This window comes from Papio anubis, chromosome 9 (genome assembly GCF_008728515.1).
Source record: "Papio anubis isolate 15944 chromosome 9, Panubis1.0, whole genome shotgun sequence".
In the NCBI taxonomy this organism is placed as follows: domain Eukaryota; kingdom Metazoa; phylum Chordata; class Mammalia; order Primates; family Cercopithecidae; genus Papio; species Papio anubis.
Window position 1 is genome coordinate 69933324 of NC_044984.1, and position 21932 is coordinate 69955255.

General features: G+C 38.5%; 2 long non-coding RNA genes and 1 pseudogene across 3 annotated transcripts in view; 2 read left to right on the forward strand and 1 right to left on the reverse strand.

The window, feature by feature from the left end:
• LOC108581028 overlaps nt 1-21932 on the reverse strand; it is a 252080-nt gene that overhangs the window by 28032 nt on the left and 202116 nt on the right. The window lies entirely within an intron of this gene.
• Nucleotides 1-21932, forward strand: part of LOC116268892 — a 114265-nt gene that overhangs the window by 8991 nt on the left and 83342 nt on the right. The window lies entirely within an intron of this gene.
• On the forward strand, nt 9778-11285 carry LOC101011819 (annotated as a pseudogene).

Consider the following 21932-nt stretch of genomic DNA (forward strand, 5'->3'; position numbering starts at 1 on the left):
TGTGCCCCTTAATGAAGTAATTGAAGCTCTCAGAGCTTAAAGTGATGCTGCTTTTAGATTACATTTCTGTTTTCACAGTTGCCTTCAGGGATGCAACCTCAAAGATTAACTAGAAGTGGGAATTCCCAGCCCTACAATGATATCATTGGGTGGGAGGGTAAGGGGATGTTTCCTGGAGCCTCTCAAATCCCCAAGATAGATAAAGGGAGTTAGAAGAGGTTTTGTTTTTGAAACTGTATGTGTGTGAAAAAAACCAGAAGGGAAATGTAGAATTCTATGGAGTTTAGACACCATCCAAAACAGTTATAACCCTGATGGTCTAACTGAATTTAATAAAATAAAGATAGGAGATACAAACTAAACTTTTCTGAGTCACTGAAGGTAATTTCAAGAAAAAAAAATCCCTGAATATGTCTTTCAACACACACACACACCCTTTAGCACAGACTGCCTAAAAGATTTCAGAGGCTAGTGGCACCAGATGGTGGTAAGATGTAAGAGCTTTCCAATAGAGCTATTAGGAAAGCAGTTAAAAGTTGAAGTCAGGTTGGCCTTCTGGTTAACAGTTGTACAGTTCAAATGACTGTTGCGCTGTTAAAAATAAGAAGAACAGAAAAGAAAAGGAAGAAAACAATGCATAGTTACTCAATGGTAAATTCAACAGATTGAGTTCTTGTGAATCTTTTGAAGTCATAAGATAGTCGTGAGATAACACAAAGTGTATTTCAAAATTTAAAAAGAAAGGAGCTGAACTGAGCTTCGGGCAAAGTAGGATTAGTCTCTCACTCCCACTACATCTAAATACCATTAACGATACACTTTTAACAAATTCTCACACATTTTCCAAAATATATATAGTTTTTATTCATGTTTCTCACTGAACTAATATATCACTCACATTCTAAATTCATACTGATATAGACAGTTGGGTAACAGATCCAGTGAAATATTTTTGGCACAAAAGGAAATACAGAAAAAGCCAATGGAAATTGCCCTCGAGTTGCTTAAAGATTGGCAGGAAAGATACGATGTGTGAATAAGTACCTGTGTGTAGGTAGAGCTAGCTGCCACACATGCTTGGGTAAGTTGTGCAGTGCACAACCTGCATGGCCATCTGAGACAGTCTCTAAGTAAACCAATAAACAACAGGGGTTCAAAGGAGAAAGAAGTTTCTTATGTCTGAAAGATCAGGAATGGTTTCCTGCAAGAAGTGATATGTAGGTTGTGCATTCATTGAGAGGATTTATACACACAAGGGTTGGAATCATGGTAGAAGGAACTCAACTGGAGGAAACAGGCTGTGTCTGACACCTGGAGTCCAGGATCAGTGAACTGATCTTGGTTCTGTGTGTATGATGTGGTGAGCATGTGCTGGTCCAGCCTGACCTCTTCATGTGATTCCTTTTTACACCTGCTGACTCCCTTGTATGATCCCTCCTGCTTGCAGCTAACTCACCAGGAGATCTCAGCTTAGGCCTGCCTGCCTATCACCCACCTTCCATTCCAGCCTGGGGTAAGCACCACTCTTGTATGTTCCCATGGCACTCTGAATTGATCTGTCATATCAATTATCACATGTGTTTTGAACAGTTTCCTTATCTGGATCCTTCACAAAATTTTTAGCACCCTGAGGGCAAAGACAGTTTTACCTTATTCACAATGATTTCTCCGGCAACAGACATAGTGCATGATACTCAGTATATGCTCAGAAAACAATTTTTATATTACTTACATGAAGATATTTTATTGCATCAAATTAAAGTATGTTCGTGAGAAAGGGACCGGTGTCATATACTAGGTTTTCTGTACAGTTCAACCTCTTTCAAAAGTTCCTTGATAGTACCTTGACATTAATAAAAGAGAATTAAATTTATAGATGATAAGATATTCCTTTAATTTTTAAAACTCTCCCTTTAGAAATTGTGGATTATTGTCCAACTAAATAAATAGTCCATCCTCCTCCCCCACCCACTAATCTCCACATGGCAAGAATATAAACACACAGGAATTTCAGCGATTCTGAAAGTATAAAGAGTATATAAAAGGCTAAGAAGTTGGGGCTTCATCCACTGCCTCATTTATCCAAAATATATTCACTTTATGCTAGGTCTGTTTGAGGCATTGGGGATACAGTTGGAGAAAGGATTGGGTACAGGACTGGGGGATTTAAACACATAAACAATAATCAAATAAATCTGGGAGGGTCAGTGCTATTGAGAAAATAAAATGGGATTTGTGAGAGATAGGAACATGAGAGACCACTTTAGGTGGTCAGAGAGGCCATCTCTGAAGAAGGGGTATTTGAGCTGAGACAAGGATGACAGGAAGGAAGAGGACTTGAGAAGAATTTGGGGAAGAATGCACGGGGTGGGGGAAAGGGCATAACATAACATTTTAAAAGACAAAGTTCAAATATTTTACTTTAAGGAAATGTAAATCCACTTAATGTCAGATAAATATTGTCTAGGCTTCTGTCATTTCCCTCTCCATTGCCTTTCCCCTCCTCATCCCAGGATCACTAGCTTGAAAACAACACCTCATGGTCAGAGCGGCAATCCCCTGAAATGGGAGAGGTGAGATAGTTGTTCACATTTTATTTCAAATTCCAACACCATGTATAACTCAGAAGAGTTATCCGATCTTCCCCTTCCAGTACTGAAGCGATCAGCCCTCTTGCTTGCAAGCCACTGAAGCTGATCCTAGCTAATTTAAGATGAAAATAAGTTATTGGAAAAATAGGAGAATTTTACCTATATAATAAAAATGCTGGAGAATCAACCTCTAAAAATTGAATGGAAATGGGGGCCTACCCAGCAGAGAACATGGACAAGGCCCTGACAGGAATATCTGCTTAGGACACAAAGCTGCACCCTACTGCTATGTGATACACATCACTCCCACTGCCATAGTGGCTGTTAGTTGCTGAAGCACTGGATTCTCAACTCACCTCACTGCCACTGCTTCCAAGGATAATAGGTAGGTTTTTTTATCCTCTCCCTCCTCCCTTCCTCCACCTTCAAGTAGTATCTATTTCTCCCTTCTTCTTACTTATAAGTGAGAACATGCAGTATTTGATTTTCTGTTCCTGCATCAGTGTGCTTAGGACAATGGCCTCCAGCTCCATCCATGTTGCTGCAAAGGACATGATCTCCTTCTTTTTTATGACTGTGTAGTATTCCATGGTGTGTGTGTGTGTGTGTGTGTGTGTGTGTGTGTGTGTGTGTGTATGCATATATATATATAAAACATTATATATATATATCACACATATATATATATCACATTTTCTTTTTTTTTTTTTTTTTTTGAGATGGAGTCTTGCTCTGTCGCCCAGGCTGGAGTGCAGTGGCCAGATCTCAGCTCACTGCAAGCTCCGCCTCCCGGGTTTACGCCATTCTCCTACCTCAGCCTCCGGAGTAGCTGGGACTACAGGCGCTCGCCACCTCGCCCGGCTAGTTTTTTGTATTTTTTTTTTTTTTTTAGTAGAGACGGGGTTTCACTGTGTTAGCCAAGATGGTCTCGATCTCCTGACCTCGTGATCCGCCCATCTCAGCCTCCCAAAGTGCTGGGATTACAGGCTTGAGCCACCGCGCCCAGCCCACATTTTCTTTATCCAGTCTACTGTTGAAGAGTATTTATATGTCTTTGCTATTGTGATTACTGCTGCAATGAACATATGTGTGCATGTATCTTTACAGTAGAATGATTTATATTCCTTTGGATACATACCCAGTAATGGGATTGCTGGGTCAAATGCTAGTTCTGATTTAAGTTCTTTGAGAAATTGCCACACTGCTTTCCACAATGGTTAAACTAATTTACATTCCCACAAGCAGTGTATACGTGTTCTCTTTTCTTTAACACCTTGGCAGCAATTGTTATTTTTTGACTTTTTAGTAATAGCCATTCTGGTTGGTATGAGATGGTATCTCATTGTGGTTTTGATTTGCACTTCTCTAATTATTAGAGGTGTTAAGCTTTATATATATATATATATGTTTGTTAGCCACATATATATCTTCTTTTGAAAAGTGCCACTTATACACCGTTAGTGGGAGTGTAAATTAGTTCAACCATTGTGGAAAGCAGTATGGTGATTTCTCAAAGAGCTAAAACCAGAACTACCATTTGGTCCAGCAATCTCATTACTGGGTATATACCCAGAGGAATGTAACTCGTTTTGCCATAAAGATACATGTACACCCATGTTAAGTGCAGCACTATTCACAATAGCAGAGGCACAGAATCAACCTAAATGCCCATCAGTGATAGACTGGATAAAGAACACGTGGTACATATATACCACAAAATCCTGTGTAGCCATAAAAAAGAACAAGATCATGTCTTTTTTGGGAACATGGATGGAGGTGGAGGGCATTACCTTTAGCAAACTAATGCAGAAACAGAAAACCAAATACCACATGTTCTCACGTGCAAGTGGGAGCTAAATGATGAGAATTCATGAAAACAAAGAAAGGAACAACAGACATTGGGGCCTATTTGAGGGTGGAGGAAGAGAGGAAGGAGACTAGCAGACAAATAAACTATAGGGTACTAGGCTTAGTACCTGGATGATGAAGTAATATGTACAACAAACTCCTGTGACATGAGTTTACCTACATAACAAACCTGCACATGCACTCTCAAACCTAAAAGTTAAAAAAAATGTTTAAACAACAACACAAAGGAAAAGTGTCTGTTCATGTCTTTTGCTCATTTTTTAATGGAGTTGTTTTTTGTTTGTTTATTTGTTTAAGTTCCTTATAGATTCTGGATATTAGACGTTTGTTGGATGCATAGTTTGCAAATATATTCTCCCAATCTGTAGGTTGTCTGTTTACCCTGTTGATAGTTTCTTTTGCTGTGGAGAAGCTCTTTAGTATAATTAGGTCCCACTTGTCAATTTTTGTTTTTGTTGCAATTGCTTTTGGCGTTTTTGTCAAAAAATCTTTGCAGAGCCTATGTTCAGAATGGCATTTCCTAGGTTATCTTTCAGAGCTTTTACAGTTTTAGGTTTTACACTTAGGTCTTTATCTTGAATTGATTTTTGTATATGATTTAAGGAAGGGGTTCAGTTTCAATACCTTAGTTTTCTCATTTTGAAAACAGGCACATTGGTATCCATCCAATAGTGATATTGTCAGGATTAAATTAAGTAATATAGAATATGACAGTAGCTGTTATTCACGTTGTTGTTTCATTTCTATTTTGAGCCCTTAGTGTACACGTTATTCTATATAAGCAAAGCAGCTACTTATGTCTTTATTGTAATTTTTGCTGTTTCTATCATGGCTTTCCATCCTCTCTCTTTTTGACATTTCATCATTTTGTTGTTGTTTTTTTCTCATCTGTCTCCTGCTGAATTTTCTTTAATGAATCTCAGTTTTCAAACTGACATGTTGCCCTTTTGTGAATATCACTGGCCAATCTGAGACTTTTTCAGTTTATGAGACAAAAGAATGTTTTAGGCATAATGGTCAGGACTTTGGTTCTTCTCTACTGTATTCTTCTAACCGATGGCTTTGTTCTGTTGTTGAAAGAAAACAGACATTGTACTCTTGGGCTTCTTTTCTATTTCTTTGTCCAGAATCACCCTGAAAATCTGGTGGTTACAGAAGGTTATTCTCAAGAATAGAGATTTTCAACCTTGACACCACTGACATTTTGGACCAGGTAATTCTTTGTTGTTGGGGCTTCTTTTGTGCATTGAAAGATGTTTAGCAGCATTTCTGGCTACCAGTATCTCCTCTCTCCTTCACACCAGTGTGACAACCAAAAATGTCTTCTGAGGTGTAAAATCATCCTGGTTGAGAGCATTTTACCCATACTTACTCTGCCAAGCAGTTGCCTGAGTGATTACATTTATCCTACTCTGTTCTCACTATGAAGTTTTTTCCTAAGCAATGTTTAAAAATTTGGCAAAACTTAGGTGACTTTGACCACATCCTCAAACAAATGAACTGTTTTCCCAGTTCCTAACCACAGGCTGCACCTTGGACCTCATGCTATTGTTGACTAGGGTGGCTTAGTTTAGAGCATGTATATGGGTCACAGCCATATCAGTCATCCTTCTTTTTTAAGACTTGTAAGCTCACTATTGTTAAAATATTACAGTTCTTTAATTGCAAAATACCCTTCATTGATGGTAAGATTCACAACAACAGCTTTTTTTTTTTTTTTTTTTACTTAAAATATATATTAAATGTTCAAAAGTATTCTTTTTAGCTTAATAAACCATAAATGGTACATATATTTGCATTCCACTTTATTTTTCGGGACTACTCACAGGAGTTTAAGGATGACAGCCTTCAAATGTTAAAACGCACATTCCTGCCTCCTACCTTCCATATTATGACCTTGAGGAGGAGCAGGAGACCCCAGGGATGCAATCAATTCTAAACAAGCATCTCAGCTAGTTCTAATGTAGCCCACCAACATACATTGAGAAAGATTGGTCTAAGCCTTCTTAACATTTAGGATGTAAAGATTGTTCTAAGTCTCTGCTGGCCCTTGGCAGTCATGTGCAACATCAAGTGGCATTCCACTCCACTATTCACAGGCTTACTCACAACCATGAGACATCCTAAACAGTACCAGGGATTCATTTGAACTGTCAACTTAGCCAAATTTGTAGTTTTACTTCTGGTAATTAAATGATATACCACTGGGAGGTAGTTTGTCTCATAAGCCAGCTGTGACCTTTCAACAAATAGACATTTGATGCTGTGGGTGCCTTTTATAATGCTTATATTGGCTGTATCAACCTCTGCTATCTTAGGAAATTCTCCACCTATTCTCCCAAATTTTCTGCAGCCTTTCAATATGTCACCTGAACTAAAACAGATAGCCTTCCTAATATAAAATAACTTTAAGACTGCAACATAATATTTATTTTAGAAACAGTTTTAAGTGACAGGGATATGCAGTTCATTAAAACTTTACCATAATGTGATGTTATTCATGTAGGCTCTTAATTGAGGTGACAATTGGATGATCAATAGCCTGTACATCTGTTAAATTTGTATGTGTTTAGTCATTGACAACTACTTATCAACTTACCTTCTCCCTGGTGGTGGCAAATTTCATTTGACATTGATTATAAGATACATTCAGATTTTTCAAATAATCAAATATAGGGAAGGTTATTTTACGAGGGGGGATAATGAGTAATTAGTGGATATGATGTACATTATCTGGGTGATGGATACCCTAAAGCTTTGAATTAACCACTACACAACCTATACATGTAACAGAACTGCATTTGTACTTCAGTCATTTATACATTTTTTTTAAAAGTTATTTTACAATGGAAAAGAGAAATTCTCCTAGTTTAGATTTTAAGCCTAAGCTTTACTTTGCTAATCAGTGTGCTTTTCAAAAATGTTAAAATGATTAGTTATATTCATCTGACCAGGGGAAACAGGGTCTTAAATAGAATTTTGAAAAAACAATAAATTTTACTATTGCATGAAAGAAATAGTAAAACTTCTGAATTAATGGAGCTGCTATTTACATCTCACATGGTAGTACCCATAATTAGCATGTTCTTAGTAAATGTGTCTGTTTCCTAAATAAAAACGTATAAGCTAATTCAATAATTAAGGCTTAACTTCCTTTTCCTCAACAAACCATAGAATTAGAAAATAGAGAAGGAGGTTTATCAGACAGAAAGCTATAGGATTAAGTGTGTAAACCAAATTAATACCAGAAATTGTTTAGCTCTGTTTAATTTCAGAAGGGCATGTTCCACAGTGATAACTTTAGAACATATTCAATAAGTGATTGTTTCTATTAATAAGATGTGCCAATGCCTGTTTTATTTGGTAGGTTAAGAACCATCTGATGAGTTATTCTTATCCAATACAGATAGTACAAAGAATAGAAGAAGGGAATGCAAAGCTTTCTTTATTATTCATCTTAAAACTAATCTCATAAATAATGAGTATTTCTTTTTTTTTCTTCTTCTTTTTTTTTCTTTTTGAGACGGAGTCTCGCTCTGTCGCCCAGGCTGGAGTGCAGTGGCCGGATCTCAGCTCACTGCAAGCTCCACCTCCTGGGTTTACGCCATTCTCCTGCCTCAGCCTCCCGAGTAGCTGGGACTACAGGCGTCTGCCACCTCGCCTGGCTAGTTTTTTGTATTTTTTAGTAGAGACGGGGTTTCACCGTGTTAGCCAGGATGGTCTCGATCTTCTGTCCTCGTGATCCGCCCGTCTCGGCTTCCCAAAGTGCTGGGATTACAGGCTTGAGCCACCGCGCCCGGCCTGAGTATTTCTTATATATTATATATATATATATACACACACACACACACACACACATATTTTTTGAGACAGTGTCTTACTCTTTTGCCCAGGCTAGAGTGCAGTGGTGCGATCTCAACTCACTAGAACCTCCACCTCCCGGGTTCAAGTGATTCTCCTGCCTCAGCCTCCTGAGTAACTGCAATTACAGGTGTGTGTCACCACACCTAGCTAATTTTTGTATTTTTAGTAGTGACGGGGTTTCACCATGTTGGCCAGGCTGGTCTTGAACTCCTGACCTGAAGTGATCCGCCTGCCTTGGTCTCCCAAAGTGCTGGGATTACAGGAGTGAGCTACGCACCCAGCCATATATATTTAATAATATGTTATTTATTATAAGTAATAAATATAAATATTATAGTACTTATTAATAATCTTATAAATAATCTTACAGTAATCTGTTCATCTTACAAATAATCATTACCTACCCACCAAAGCTCTCCAATAAGTGTTATTTGAAGGCTTCGGTAGACAGAAAAGCAAAAAGTAATGGACTATCTCTAAAGACTATTAAGTAACTTGTGTCTTCATCCCATTAGAACCACCCCCTATCCACTGAAAAACATTTAGTCTGATTTATGGTCAAGTTGCAAGAAGGCAGCAAAGCCTCTGCCTTGTAGAAGGCCAGCAACATCAAGAAGTTCTCTCTATTGTTTTCTCCCATTGACTCTGGCCTCCAAAGTGTTATGCTAAAGTAAGCACGGGATTTAGTCAAGGGAAAATCTCCTGGGATTCATTTCTTGAACTTGGAAAGTCTTTATAGTGCATCTGCTTTATAGTGGCTGGGTTATGGAGCAGTGCCATGGTAACCAAGGTACAACTGCAGCTTCAGCCTCGCTGGCAGCAGTGAACAGTCATGAAACATAGGGACATCCCCTAACAATTGCCACAGTCTAAATGTAATGTTATGAAGGCCACATAATGGTGGCAAAAAACTGGAATAAACAGGAATAAACAAATGGGGACAAAATTACAAAGAAAGACTAACCAGAACTAGGAGAAGAGAAAGAGAAGGCAAAATCAAAAGCTATTTCCCTTTTGAAACCTATGAGACTGTGAATATAGCATTGCTATTAATAGTAATAGGAAAGACATAAAGATAAATGCTTTGGGGCTCAAAGATATGTGAGGTTTGCAGTTTTTTAAATTTGAACGGCCAATCCAGTTGGAAGTGTCAAGGTGGCTGGTCAGAGAATAGAAGAAAAATACTTATGGGAGGATTTGGGAATTGGCACAAAGATGTCACTGACACTGAAGAAGTAGATGTGTTCTTTGTGGGAGAAAGTACAGAGATTAAGCTTCTAGAAATGGCTAAGGATAAAAGTTTCAAAAATATTTCTATTTAGCAGGTGGGGGAGGAAAAAGAGGCATCTAAAGAGACAAAACTCTGGCAGCTGGTATATCGTTCACTTGCCTGTGAGCCGTGAGCCCTCTGCACTTTGCCCACTCCAGTTCTACTCTGTCTGATGCTTCCACCATGGCCCAAGCTGGCATAACACTGATTGGACTGGCTGTCATGGGCCAGACCTTAATTTTGTGCATGAATGACCATGGCTTTGTGGCTTGTGCTTTTAATAGTACACTTCTCCAAAGTTGATGATTCCTTGGCAACAAGGCAAAGGGGACCAAAGATGTTGTTCAGTCCTTGAAGAAGATGGTCTCCAAGCTGAAAAAGCCACAGGCATATCATCTTTCTTGTGAAGGCTGGTCAAGCTGTTGATGATTTCGTGAAAAAATTAGTATCATTGTTACACACTGGTGACAATATCATTGATGGAGGCAATTCCAAATATAGGGATGCCACAAGACGATGTAGAGACCACAAGGCCACGGAAATTTTATCTGTGGAGAGCAAAGTTAGTGCTGGAGGAAAAGGATCCCAGTATGGCCTATAACTCATGCCACGAGGGAACAAAGAAGTTGGCCCCTATCAAGACAATCTTCCAAGGCATCACTGCAAAAGAAAACTGAAGAACTTTTCTCTGACTGGGTGGGAGAGGAGGGGGCAGGCCACTTTGTAAAGATGGTGTACAATAGGATAGAGTATGGGGCTATGCAGCTGATCAGTGGGGCTTACCACCTGATGAAACAGGTGCTGGGCATGGAGCAAAACAAGATAGCATAGGATTCTGAGGATTGGAATAAGACAGAGCTCGACTCATTCTTGATTGAAATCAAAATAAGAAGACAGAGGCCTTTGAGGACTAGAGTAAGACAGAGCTCCATTCATTCTTGATTGAAATCACAGCCAATATTCTAAGATACTGATGGCAAATACCTGCTGTCAAAGATCAGGGACAGTGCGGGACAGAAGGGCACCAGGAAGTGGATCACCATCTCCACCCTGGAAGATGGCATTCTTGTCACCCTCAATGGAAAAGCTGTCTTTGTTCAGTGCTTATCCTCTCTGAAGGATGAAAGAATTCAAGTTAGCAAAAAGCTGAAGGGTCCCCAAAAGAATTAGTTTGATGGTGATAAGAAATCATTCCTGGAAGACATTCGGAATGACCGCTATGCTTCCAAGATCATCTCTTATGCTCAAGGCTTTATACTGCTAAGACAGGCAACCAGTGAATTTGGCTGGACCCTCAATTATGGTCATATTGTCCTGATGTGGAGGAGAGAGGCTGCATCATCAGAAGTGTATTTCCAGGAAAGATAAAGGATGCATTTCATCAACACCCGGAGCTTAAGAACCTATTATTAGACAACTTCTTTAAGTTGGCTGTTGAAAACTGCCAGGACCGCTGGTAGCAGGTGGTCAGCACCAGGATCTGAGCCAGCATTCCCATGCCCTGTTTCAACACTGCTGTCTCCTTCTGTGATGGATACAGACACGAGATGCTCCCAGCCAACCTCATCCAGACTAAGCGGGATTACGTTGGGGCTCACGCCTATCAATGCTTAGAAAAACAGGGACGGTTTACTCACACCAATTGGACAGGCCATGGTGGCAGTGTGTCATGCTCTTCACATAATGCCTAATCATGCTGTTTCTGTTACCCGTCACAATTCCATAGACCAGGCCGTTTCATGTATCACACAACCACACAACACCACTTAATGGTCCTCTGTTCTATTTTCTGCTCAGATCTTTTAAAATAAAAGAATGTAAGAGACTCCCGGAAAAGTCACATAGAGTTTATTTATAAAGTAGCTCTGTGAGAACCATCATGCCCTCCACCCTTGCCTCTTGGGACTGACCGGGAGCTGATAATGTGTGCGAGAGTGAGAACCAACCCGTTGAAGCAGTCGTTCCCAAGTGCTCCCTGTGGACTAGTGAGACTCCTCTCATGCAAATAGGAAGACTTGTTACAATTTGATCAAACTGGAATCTTTCTATCATGTAGCTGAATTCCTTTTTTCCTTTACTCAATAAAAGCTACATTTTATTAAAAAAAAGAAAGACAAAATTTTGAAAGGGTGTCGAGAAAGTTTCATGGCAGAGATACGCATTTTAAGAAAAGAGCTGGTCAGCTGTGTCACAGACGCATTTAAAAACCAAGGGGAAACTGAAGGCTGATGACATTATGGTGAACATACTGGAAAGGAATTAAAGCAGCTTGTGATAAGTTGAAGGCAAATTTGAAGGAAGATCACTTGGTGACAGTCCTCTAGGGATTGTGGCAATGACACCTTATATTTCATCTCCAGTTCAGCCCAAACAGATGGCACAAATGAGAATTTTCTCATATGAGGATTTCATCTGGGTTTATAACCTAGTCAGTTCTATTTCTTTATTTGCCTCCAGAAGGGCTAGAAGCAAACCCCATCTGCATTCCCAGGGGAGGCAGGAAAAGGCTCATTAACAAGATGTTTGAGATGGCCCTGCTTGCAGTTTTACAAAGAAACGTTATGAATTAGCAGTGTAATATGTTACACAGTACAATCTCTCACCACCACAGACCCAGGAATTAGTGCTTTATAGTATAGCTATATTTTAAATAAGACATAATTAGTATCAGAACTGTCAGATTTCAGCATCTTAAAATTAGATATTAAAAGTAAGGCTGATAAAATTATTTTTGCATCAAATATTAAAAGATGGTTTCCTGTAAGAAATATAAATATGGCATATCTTAATTTTCAAATTTAGCAAAACTGAAACCAAACCTTCCCGTAGTAATCTCTCTATAGTATACAAAAGTTCTCTCTAGTCTATCCCAGAGGTTTTAAATTAAGTGTAAAATTAACATATTTAATTTCTGTAAAATATTTCATGTTTCCTTCTTGATGTATGGCACTCCTCTAGATTTTATGAATATATTCTGAATTTTACTATTGCTATTTCAAATACCTTATCATATTTAGATACACTGTGTGATGCATTAGAAATTGATGAAGAAATGAGACTACAATTTGATTAATTATAGGCCAGAGGTTTTAATTATGCCTTTCAGTTAATCAAAGTAATTTCCTCTGTTATAACAGAAGTAATCCTTTTACAGACTTTTTTTTTCTTTTTGAGATGGAGTCTTACTCTGTTGCCCAGGCTGGAGTGCAATGGTGCGACCTCGGTTTTACAAAAACAAAAAGGCTTTATAATCCTAGGCTTACTTTTACTCACCATTGTTTACTAATTGAAGTTTAGAAATACTTAATGCAAGAAATGGTTATGGTTTATTTTATTATTATTATTATTATTATTTGAGACAGGGTCTCACTCTGTCACCCAGGCTGGAGTGCAGTGGTGCAATCTCAGCTCACTGCAACCTCTGCCTCCTGGGTTCAAGCGATTCTCCTGCCTCAGTCTCCCTAGTGGCTGGGGCTACAGGTGCCCGCCACTGTGCCCGGCTAATTTTTGTATTTTTTGTAGAGATGGGGTTTCACCATGTTGGCCAGACTGGTCTTAAACTCCTGACCTCAGGTGATCCGCCCGCCTTGGCCTCCCAAAGTGCTGGAATTACAGGTGTGAGCCACAGTGCTTGGCCCTTTTACAGACATAATTTTTATGCATAGGCAATAATCCTACATTTTATAGAGTTATATCTAATTATAAATAGCAGAGCATTACATTGATCTAACCCCAGCATTCTCATAATGACTAAAGGTCAGTAACCAAACCAAGCCCAGGAATGTGGCTGGGATCCAAGAATAATCTAGAATGATCCAGGTTTTGTCCATGCTCTATTCTGATCTTCAATTTCATTGTTTTCTTTCTCTGAGGACTAGCTTTCTCTAATCCCAGTCAACATACAAAACATGGAGAACAGTAGCTCCCTGATTCTGTGTGTTAGAATTCAGTCATTCAGGAAGAAACTAAATGTACTCTTTCTGTTCCAATTTTAAAATTCCTAGGCAAAAAAACTGACTATTTTCATCAGTTGTCCATTACTAGATGAGTCAACTCTGGCCAAGGAGTGGGTACACATTGGAGAATAGGGTTTCACCAAACCTATCAACAGGAGACAGGAGCCATGGACATGTAGGGCTCAATGGCTGCCCTGGATCTACGGCCATTATGATGAAGACGTGATGTGCACCTACACACCAACACACCAGAGACTGTCCTAAAGAGTGATAACTTAATTCAGTCACTTTAATTTTTTTAAAAAATCAATTTTAAAAAATCAATTTGTTAATGTAGGGTTCATTCAGTGATCGGCGGATCATTAAGGTCAGAGATCGACATCCTCAATGCAGAAACCCCGTTTCTGGCTTCGGTATCACAAATCTGTAGTGGCGGGAGTGGAAAGCCAGTCTCAGTTACTGGGCTGAGGCAGGAGAGAACCCGGGAGGCGGAGCTGGTGGTGAGCTGAGATCCGTTAAATTGAAGTTTTGCAGAGCCGAGACTCTGCCTCAAAAAAAAAAAAAAAAAAAAAAAAAAAAAAAATCAATTTGCTTAGAAGAAAACTACAATCATAACTATTACTTGGGTCTGTTTAAACTATTTTATTTTTAAAATCTTTCTGATTTTGGTGATGCATAAACACACGATGGTTATTTTATTTGCCTATTGGGAATTCTGATGAAAAATTAGGTGAGCAAAGGGACAGCTTTTTTTTTTTTTGTTTGTTTTTTTTTTTTTTGAGACGGAGTTCGTCACCCAGGCTGGAGTACAGTGGCGGATCTCCGGCCACTGCAAGCTCCGGGCCTCCGGTTCGTGGCCATTCTGCCTCAGCCTCCCGAGAAGCTGGACTACAGGCGCCACCTCAGCCTCGCTAATTTTTTTGTATTTTAAGTGGTGAGACGGGTTTCACTGCAGGCCAGGGATGGTCTCGATCTCCTGATTCCTCGTGGATCCGGGCCCGTCTCAGCCTCCCAAAGTGCTGGGATTACAGGCTTGAGCCACCGCGCCCGGCCTAGGGACATGTTTTTAAACTATAAGACAGCTGGTCTTATTCAGTCACTGAGTGATAAGGAGGGACGTTTAAGGCTTAGAATTCTTGGTTGTTGTAGAAGATACTTGAGTTGCTGACTTTCTCCTTTCGTGTTTGCTTTCCTGCCCTGCAAACACAAGAAAGTGAAATTCTTCTTATATCCTTGAATCCCTGGAAGCCCCAGGTGGTCCTGTTACTCGGTTCTGGTGAATGGGATATAAGTGAAAGACTATTGCTGCTTCCCCTTCTGTTCTTCTTCCTGCCTGAAATCCTGGAGGGATACCTGAGGTGCATCAGCCACCCCTAAGGATGGAAGAGAAGGGAGGAAAAGAAGAGAAAATGAGAAAGTATGGACTGCCTGTGCTTGGAGTCCTCTTGTATGAGGCAGAAACATTCCTTAATTGATATAAGCCACTCTGTGGGTTTTTTTGTAAAACTCATAGCTGAGCACAATACACTAGATATAGCTATCCCAGCATCAGGAAAGTGGCAAGAATTACTGAAACTTGGTACCTAAAGGTAGCCAATTACTACTGCAAATCTTTTTGCCCTTGTGATGGTTCATGTTATGGGTCAACTTGATTAGGGCATAGGATGCCCAGATATTTGGTTCAACATTATTCTGGGCATGTCTGTGAAGGTGTTTCTGAATGGGATTAACATTTGAATTAGCAGACTGAGTAAAGCAGATTGCTTTTTCTAATGTGGGTAGGTCTCATCCAATCAGTTAAAGAACTCAATAGAGCAAAAAGACTGAATAAGAGGGAACATCTCCTGCCTGACTGCATGAGCTGAAACCTTGGTCTTTTCCTAGTTTTGGACTCGAAATGAAAAATAGACCCTTGAGTCTCAATACTGCCAGCTTTAAGACTGGAACTTACACTACTGGCTCTCCTGGTTCTCAGACCTTTGGACTCAGGCTGGAACTACACTATCAACTCTCCTGGGTCCCAGTTTACCAGGGATCTTGTACTGGGGGCTACAGATCTGAGACTTCTCAGCCTCCATAATCATGTCAGCCAAATCATAATAAATGTCTCTCTGTCTTTCTAATTTTTCTTTCTCTAGAGGCCCTTGACTATTTGGGAGGTGTGGTAGGCTGAATAACAGCCCTCCCAAAGATATCCACATCCAAAATCCCCAGAGCCTGTGAATATGTTACATACATGGTTAAAGAGACACTGTAGATGTGATTAAGTTAAGTATCTTCAGATGGGGAGATTATCCTGAATTATCTGGGTATTCACAAGGGTTCTTGTAACAGAGAAATAGGTAGGTCAGAGACATGGAAAGAAGATATGGAGCTGGAAACAGAGTTCAGAGAGGAAAGAAGATGCTACCCTGCTGACTTGGAAGACAGAAGAAGGGGCCTTGAACCAAGGAGTGGAGGTAGCCTCTAAAAACTCTAATAGGCCAGAAAATGGATTGTTACCTATCACCTCCTAGGCAGCCTTGTGGACCCATTTTTTTTACTTCTGACCTCCATAGTTACAAAATGTTAAACTTGTGTGTTATACTACTAAGTGTGCTGTAATTTGCTAGGGTAGCAGTATGAAACTGACATAGGGGATTTGATTAACAGTATAAATGCAACTGGACTCTGGCAAGAGTTCCTAAAGAATCACACAACCTCTAGTCACCCCTCAAATCCATTCAGGACACAGTGGGGTCAGCATGTGAGCACGCCCTTTCAGGAGATTAAAAGTTTCCTTTTTGATCTAATAAGAATAGCAATGTAGACTAAATGGCAAATTTGGTTTCTTATATCCAAAATTGAATTTTGAACTCAGCTACCAAGAAGTGTTTGCGACTAGGTTGTATCTACTGAGTAGAAATTTCATTCATGTGACATTTGACATAGAACTCTCTAGATGCATGATTAATTTTTGCAGATCAAGTATTACCTCATTATCAGATGTGTAGAAAGTAACAATGTAGTTATAACGCAGCTATTTTCAGTGCAGTCTGCCAGGTTATTTCTCTGCCAAATCATTATGCCCTGGGAAACAGCACGTGGCATTATCAAAACAGGTTTGCTCTTGTGAGCAGTCAGTTCAGGTAACTGCATCTTTATTATTGACAGTTCCCTTAGGAAATTTGGGTCCTGAGTTCTGTTATGCTCTGGAACTGCAATTCATTGAAGTTTCCATCCTGAGCCAGTTTTAATTAAACTGTGCTCCTTTTCTCTTTAGTGTCACATAGCTCATTTTCCCTAGCAGGTTAGAGTTATTGTAGAAATCCAGCTGTTGAATTAACCTGAGACCCCTTCCTATTTGTCATTTTAAGAAATCTCCTGTCAATTTACAAGTTTAGCAGATGAATGAGCATAAAATGTACCAGCTTCCATAACAAGAACATGAAAAGCAGGAAAGGAAAATGAAAAAGAAAGGAAATACTAGGTAGCATCTCAGTCTGCATCTTTTAGAAAATAAAACTAGTACTTGGAGGCATTCATAAGCTGATGTGATGTTTATGGCAATAATACTAGGTGATACATTTAATGTCTTAAATATAGGTTTTTTCGGCTCTTTTCATTCTGAAATTAAACTGCCTTGTAATTGATACGGTATGATATGATGGACTAATTTCTGGACAATTCATAATTTTTCGTCCCCTTTCCAATAGGATTCTCTTAGCTGGCTATAATCATTCTTTATTTTATGCACAAAGTAAAAGAGATTTGTTTGTTTGTTACTTATGTGTTTTCACTGACAAGCAATAATGCATCATTAACTGCATCTCTTGTTAGTTGTCATTATCAGTTTGCAGAGTGATAACTTTGTCTCAGCAACACAGGTTCTCCCTCATTATGGGTAAGAATAAAAGAGCCTCTTTGTTCATTCAACAATCTAATAAATATTCATCGAGCGCCTTCTTTGTGAAAGGCCTAGTGCAAGACAATGCATAGAATATAAAACTGTCTAAGATAGGCTCTATTTTCTGGTAATTTATTGAGGTAACTTATACATGTTGACTCTCAGGGACTCAGGGACTCTTCATTGCATTTCCTTTTTTCCCCCTTCCCCTTCACAATGTTTGGGAAAGAGGAGTTGATAATAGAAAATCTGAAGGAGGTGGGCTGGGTGTCATGGCTCACACCTCTAATCACAGCACTTTGGGAGACCGAGATGGGTGGATCGCTTGAGCTCAGGAGTTCCAGACCAGCCTGGGCAACATAGGCAAAACCCTGACTCTACATAAAATATAAAAATTAGCTGAGCATGGTGCTGTGCACCGGTAGTCCCAGCTACTCAGGAGGCTAAAGTGGCAGAATCACTTGAGCACCGGAGGTTGAGCCTGCAGTCAGTCTTGATCATGCCACTACACTCCAACCTGAATGACAGAGATCCTGTCTCAAAAAAACAAAAACAAAAAAGTCTGAAGGAATAGTGATTAGTTAAGAAGCATGGTCTAGTCATGAGGTTATTGTAGGGACAAATAAGACGATAGGAGTAAAAAGAAAAATAAAGTCACATTTAAAAAGAAAGATCCAAAAGGACTCAGCAACTGATTGGCTATATAGGCAAATATGTGGATACATTTTAAAAACCAGTGTTTCCTCTAGTTTCTTTAAAATACATATGACTGTTTAAAGCAAATATTAAAATATGGTCTTATGGGATTTAGTACGATAGATATAGATATATGTAATACACATGAAAATTATAGCATAAAAGACTAAGGTGACAATAAATGAAATATCCCCCATTGCTATAAAAATTGTTACATTAACGTGAATTGGCATAATATTTATTTTAACTATGCTATGAAAAGTTAAGGATGTATATTTTAATTCTTACAGCAACCCCTAAGATTTAATGCAAGGGGATATAGCTAAAAAGCAATGGGTAAATTAAAATACAATTCTAAAAATTATTCAAATAAGCTAAAAGATAAAAGGAAAGAAGAAACAAAGGAAAGAAAAATATATAGAGATTGACATACAGAAAACAAATAATAAAAAGGCAGACCTAATTAACCCTGTCAATAATTACATTAAATATTAAAAATTCATACAGTCCAGTTGTATGGATAGTGTACCCATGCACTCCAATCCTTTTAACTCCAGTTGAAAGGCAGAAATTTTCCTGGCTAACGCGGTAAAACCCCATCTCTACTAAAAATACAAAAAATTTGCCGGGTGTGGTGGCGGGCGCCTGTAGTCCCAGCTACTCGGGAGACTGAGGCAGGAGAATGGCGTGAATCCAGGAGGCAGAGCTTGCAGTGAGCCGAGATTGCGCCACTACACTCCAGCCTGGGACACTGTGAGACTCCGTCTCAAAAAAAAAAAAAGGCAGACATTTTTAGAATTAATTAAAAACAAAGCAAGGCTCAACTATTTTATGTCCATATGAGATGAATTTTAAATATGAAGATGTAGATAGGTTGAAATTAAATGGAAACAGAGATGGCATGCAAACAGAAAGGCTGAAGTGGCTATTTAATATCAAGTAGACTTTAAGACAAAAAGTGTTATCAGAGATAAATAAGGAAGTTTGATCTGATAAAATTGTCAATCCATCAGGAAGATATAACAATTATAAATGTGTATGCATCTAATAGCAAGGCAACAAAATACATGAAACAAAGATTGACAAAATTAAAAAGAGAAATAACTCCATGAACATAGTTGGAGACCTCAAATCCCACTCTCAGCAAGTAATAGAACAACCAAACAGACACTCAGCAAACATATAAGAGAGTTGAACAACATTATTAATCATTTTATTCTAATTGCCATTTACAGAACAGAACATCCAGAATCAGCTGAATACACGTTCGTTTCAAGTACACATGGTATGTTCATAAAGGAACTATATTCTGGGGTATAAAATAAGTCTAGTAAATTTCAAGAGGATTGAAATTATACAGAGGATGTTCTCTCACCACAAAGGAAAATTAATTAGAAAACAATAATGTGTCTAGAAAACATCCTAAAATATGAAAATTAACACAATGCTAAATAAGCTAGAGGACAAAAAACTGATAATAAGAATTAGAATATACTTTGAATTGAAAAACAACTAACAAATACAACATATCAAAATATGTAGAATGCAACTAAACTAGTACTTATAGAGAAATGTATGGCTTTAAATAATTCTATTACAATAAAAGAAAGGTCTAAAATAAATGACTGAAGATCCCTCTTGAGAAATTATAAAAAGAGAAAAGCACAAGAAGAGTATACAGAAGGAAGAAAATAATAAAGTTAAGAGCAGAAATCAATGAAAGAGAAATATGATAGAAAAACACAGCCAAAAGTTATTTCTTTGAAAAGTTCAGAAAGATTTATAAACCCTAGCTATACTAACTTAAGAAAAAACAAATAATGAATGTCACTGTTGAGAACAAAAGAGTGGTTATTACTAAGATAGAATAGACATTCTATCTTGGGATAGATAATAGGATAGCATAATGAGGGAATATTATTAACAATTTTATGCCAACAAATTGACCAATTCTGATGAAATGGACACATTTTTTGAACAACAAAATGTACAAAAACTGACACAAGATAAAAATCTGAAGTGTCCTATATCTATTAAGGAAAACTAATATCATTACTGAACTCTTTCTTCAGAGACTATTCCAGGCCCACGTAGTTTCACTGACGAATTCTAACAAATATTTAAGGAAGAAATAACAACATTCTTAAACACATTATTTCAGAAAAGAGAGAGCAGGAATGATATCAATTCATTTTATGATAATAGCACAATCTTAATCCTTAAACTGACAAAGACTTTTTTAAAAATTATGCATCATATTTCTTTTTCTTTTTTTTTTTTTTTTTTTTTTGAGATGGAGTCTTGCTCTGTCATCCTGGCTGGAGTGCATTGGCGTGATCTTGGCTCACTGCAACCTCTGCCTTCTGGGTTCAAGTGACTCTCCTGCCTCAGCCTCCCAAGTAACTGGGATGACAGGCGTGTGCCACCATGCCCCGCTAATTTTTGTATTTTTAGTACAGACGGGGTTTCTCCATGTTGGCCAGGATGGTCTTGAACTCCTGACCTCAGGTGATCTGCCTGCCTTGGCCTCCCAAAGTGCTGGGATTACAGGCATGGGCCACCGCATCCAGCCTATGCATCATATCTGTAATAAAGATAGCCTTAATTTCCTTAACTAAAATATTAGCAAATCAAATACATCAATATATATGTAAAGAACAATTACAAGGAGGATTTATCCAAGAAATGTAAGATTATATGACATTCTAAAATCAATATAATTCTTCATGTTTTCAAAAAATGATAAAAACCATATGATTCTTTCATTAGAAGCAGAAAAATATTGACAAAACTCATCATTTATCCACGTCAAAACTCTCAACAGACTAAAACTAGAAGAAACTTGGGCACAGTGATGCATACCTGTAGTCCTAGTTACTTGGAGGCTGAGGTGGGAGGATCGCTTAAGCCCAGGAGTTTGAGTCCAACCTAGGCAACATACCAAGACCTTCATCTAAAATTAATAAAAGAATGAATAATAATTTTAAAAATTGTCCTTCTGGGCTGGTCTAAAAATATTTGGAAGGAAACTTCAATTTGTTAAAGAATATCTATAAAATCTTACAGGTAGCATTGTACTTAATGAAAAATATTGATTACATTCCCCCTAATATTGGAAATAAGCCAATAATGACCCTTTTCATCTCTTTTACTCACAAGTCTTTTGGAGGCCCTTAACAATGTAATAAAAGGCAAAAAAAAAAAAAAAAAAATACATTTAAAAAAAATACAGATTTGAAAAAATGTAAAACTTTTTCTACCTGTAGGTGATGACTGTTTATGCGGAATATCCTACGCAATCTACAAAAGCACTACTAAAAGTAATATGTAAGAAAAAGGAAAATGGCAGATAGGAGGGAGGACTGACTTGCAACTCCCGCTAAGACAGAAAGAGTAGCGTCATGACAGACAGAGACCCACATCATGAACTTTTGCCTCAAGAACTACTGCAGGAACATACCAGGAAAGCCAAGAGAATCCACAGACCCTTTGAAGGAGGAGGATTGCCACTGGCCACTGTAGGCTACATAGGACTGCTGAGTAACTCCAAAGGCAAAGGACATAATCCCTTGGGAGCTTTATGACCCTGCCTACTGCCTGAGAAATCTGAATACTTATCCAAACTCCACCCTAGGGCAAGCTTATATTCTCCCTATATAACTGCAGTTGATGTGCTCTTAAAAGCGCCACCTCCTGCCTGGAGGCTAACCAACATAAAACCAGTACAAAACCAAAAATACAACCAAGACCCTCAAGGAGTCCACTTCACTACCCTGCTACTTCCACCACAACAGGTGCTG